Source organism: Herpailurus yagouaroundi, unplaced genomic scaffold (genome assembly GCF_014898765.1).
Source record: "Herpailurus yagouaroundi ecotype Mexico unplaced genomic scaffold, PumYag 63423, whole genome shotgun sequence".
Classification (NCBI taxonomy): Eukaryota; Metazoa; Chordata; class Mammalia; order Carnivora; family Felidae; genus Herpailurus; species Herpailurus yagouaroundi.
This window is the reverse complement of record NW_024416955.1, coordinates 1-3,489: the sequence shown is the minus strand read 5'-3', so window position 1 is coordinate 3,489 and position 3,489 is coordinate 1. Positions and strand designations below refer to the sequence as shown.

At 55.8% G+C, this 3,489-nt stretch overlaps 1 long non-coding RNA gene across 1 annotated transcript; it reads right to left on the bottom strand.

The window, feature by feature from the left end:
* Window positions 1–1,124: 1,124 nt before the first annotated feature.
* Window positions 1,125–3,468, bottom strand: LOC121024329 (uncharacterized). The gene is made up of 2 exons (XR_005787668.1): window positions 2,320–3,468; window positions 1,125–1,371 (listed from the first exon to the last, which is right to left on the bottom strand). It is a non-coding gene; the product is annotated as an uncharacterized LOC121024329 (long non-coding RNA).
* Window positions 3,469–3,489: the final 21 nt, after the last annotated feature.

Genomic DNA, 3,489 nt, shown 5'->3' with positions numbered 1-3,489 from the left:
CCTCTTCCTCCCCTTCTCCCTTTCCTTCTCTCCCTCCTCCCTCTCCTCCTTCCCCTCCCTTCTTCCTTCTCTCCCTCCTCCCTTTCCTTCTCTCCCTCCTCCCTCTCCTCCTTCCCCTCCCTCCTCCCCCTCCCCCTCTCCTCCTTCCCCTCTCCTCCTCCATCTCCTCCCCCTCCCTTTCCTCCTCCCCCTCCTCCTCCCTTTCCTACTCCTCCCTTCCTCCCTTTCCTGCTCCCCTCCACCTCTCCTCCTACTCCTCCCTCTTCCTCCCTCTCCTCCTCCCTCCCCCCCCCTCTTCCCCTCCCTTCCTCTCCCTCCCTCTCCCCCTCCCCCTCTGCATCTCCCCACTCTCTTCCTGATCTGGAAGCTGCCCTGGCCCAGTTCTGCCTGCTCTTCCCAGAGGCAGCATCTGCACCCACCCATACTTGTCCATCCCAGGGTCACTGCTGTTGTGATTCCACATTTCCACCTCCAGCCTCCATGTTCTCCCCCAAGGGTCATCACTACTTGTCTCTTGGGCATTTCAGACCCAGCAAGTCCAAAATTCCACAACTGCCTCCCAAGCCCTTTCCAGAAACCTGCTTCACTGTTTCCTGGACAAACCCTTCAGTTGCCCAATTCAGGCCCAAACCACACCGTTCCTCATTCCTCTAACATCCACAGCACATCAGGGGGATCCCAGCCACAGCTTGCCAGATCAACTATCTACTGCCTCTTTCCCCTGCGGCTTCTAACTCAGCCCCTGCTCTCTGTGTCCTCCAACGTGTTGCATACAGTGATCACAGTAGGAAAGTCCCATCAGGCCATGCCCCTTCCTGAAAACTTCTGAAGGTAAAATCCAGTCACTCCGTTCCAGCTCCTTGTTCTCTCACCATGCGTGCACAGAGGGAAAAAAACTCCTGCTTCACAGCCTTTGCATGCAGTTCTCTCTGCTGTAATGCTCTTCCTCACACACCTCTGTTCTGCTTGTTCAGAGCACCTGTTGAAACTTCCACACTCTCTCTGTTCAAATGTCACCTCATGGAGGTCCTTCTAGACTGCCCTGGAAGGCTCCTCCTTACCTGGGTTTTATTTTATTTTGTTTCATTTTATTTTATTTTTATTTTCATGGCATCTATCACCAATAGTGTTATATCACAGAGGCATTTATTTATTATCTGATTTCCCTTCAAGTTTCCAGAAACCAGGATTTTCCATCCACCACAAGGATGGAAGAACTAGTGGCAGATGGAAAGTATTTCAATCAATCAGCAACAGTAACATAAATGGAATAAACATACACACTGATGCAAGATGGCCAATGGTCCTTGAGCAGAGTCTATGTGCAGGGTTCATACCATGGTGCTTCACGCTGTGGTCCCCGACACAGTCCTGTATGGTGCAGAAAAAAAAAAAAAAAGACATTTCCATGGCTTCCAGGCCTATGCACCTACCTGCTCACTCTCTGACACCCCACTCCTTTAGCTCACCGTGGTGACGGTGGCCTCCACGGGGGACCCTGTTCTCACCCCTGCTGGAGCTTGACTGACTCTCTCAGATATCACAGTCACGATGGAGCCTTGACACTGCTCCACTTCTGCAACACGGATCCAACATAGCAGCCACGTTACTGATTGCACCAAGTGCTTGCCTGCACCCTACCCCCACAAGCTGGTTGTGTGCATGGATGTGCCTGAGTGCTGGAAGTGCCTAGTAGGTGCTCAGTAAGTTTGCTAAATGCCTGAACGATCCCAAACATGCACCCAACGACGTAGACAGCTTCATCTGTTTCCTGGATGAAGAAACTGAGGCATAGAAAGGTTAAGCATGCCTGAGATCACCTGGTCAGGAACTGATGAAGCAGGATTTACCCCAGAGGCTGGCTCTAACCCTGGGGCTGAGTGAAATGTAGAGTGAGGGCATATTCTAAGCTGTGAAGGGCAGACAGGTGACAGGGAGGTGTCAGTTTGGGGGAGGGAAATGGAGTAGGCAGCAGGGAATGATCTGATGCTGTACACAGTCATCTCTAGGCTCTGCATTTTATCTGCCGCAGGGCCACTGGCCCTAGGCAGAATTGTGAGCACAGATTCCCAGCACTCCACAGCAGCATCTCCAGCCAGTCACAGGGCTAGGAGCTCCAGCAGAGGGTGTGGGCGTGACCACCTCAACCCAAACTACCTGGGCTAGCCTTGGTCCAGGCCAAGCTGCTGGCTGGTGCTTCTGAAATTGAGTGTGCCTGATTCCTGCTAACCATGAGTCCAGGGAAAACCTGAAGGGGGTGGCTGCACATAAGATACCTGGGTGGCCGTGCATGTATCTGTCATTTGGGGGAACACTCACTGTTCACAAAGAACTTCACTGCTTCACTTTGGTGCATCTCCTGTTAAAGTCGAATCCAGGTATTTGACAAATGGAGGATCCCAGTAACTGCACTAGTCAGGAGTGATGATTTGCAGTCTATAGGAAACAGGAGGTGCCCAGGCCCTGAAGTGCGAACAACACAGCTAAGAGATCCAGGTTCTCCTCAATCCATCCACTTTCTACCCATTTGTTCTGCCAGGCCACTTTCTTCAGGGGAACTGATTTCATTTCTGCTTGGCCTTCAAACAGGATCTGAGGCAAACGGGTTGTGTCGTCAGGCGCCGCTCTGGTAGATGGAACCTTTTCTTTGCCTTCTCTTCTGTGGGAAAGTCCTACTTCGGTGTGGAGCAGATGATGCAGAGGGCTGGTGGGAATCGGGTCTGCTCAGGGATCCTGGACATGCCTTCTCCCAGGCTCCAGAGCCTGGAAGATTAGGGATGGGTGCAGGAAGACCCCTTTGAGCCACCAGACTATGTTCAGCATAGGGTAGTGGCAAGTGGCCCTGTCTGGGGGTCCGGCGGCCCTGATTCCTGCTCGCCCCTCACTGTTACCTGACTTCAAATACCCTTCCCCTCTCTCCCCGGCACAGTATGCACATCTAGCCGTACCCTCCGCTGAAGCGAGGAATGAGCTTCCCGATCAGCCACTCGTGGCCGGGATTCCCCACAGCCCCTTTGCGCATCCCCCAGAGTTGTCCTAATGCTCAGAAGGGCCTTAGCAGGCAGCCCTATCTCAAACTGTGAATCATCCCTGGAAAGCGCGGGCTGCAGCGGGCTGCGACGGGGAGGAGGGGTCTCCGTCTCTGCAGCCCTGGCGTCCCCGGCGGCCGCGAGCTGGGCGTGAGGGAGGGGTTCCGGCTGCAGGGGGGTTGGGTCGGGAGGGTCCCAGGCGGACTCCGGGAATGCAGTGGCCCAGGGCGCGCGGGAGCGTCCTCCTTCCGCTGCCCCCTCCCAGTTCCAACATTCCGGCGCGGCTCCGGGATCGGGATCGGCCCTTCCCGGCGTCTCCGGGCCCCCGGCCAGCCCCTGGTCCGCCCCCAGGCGCGTCCCCAGCGCAACACCGGGGTGGTCCAGGCCACAGCCGCGCGGTGGGCCCCACAACGCCCCCGGCCGGACGCCCGTGTCCCGGCGGGCGCGCGCGCGAGCGCGG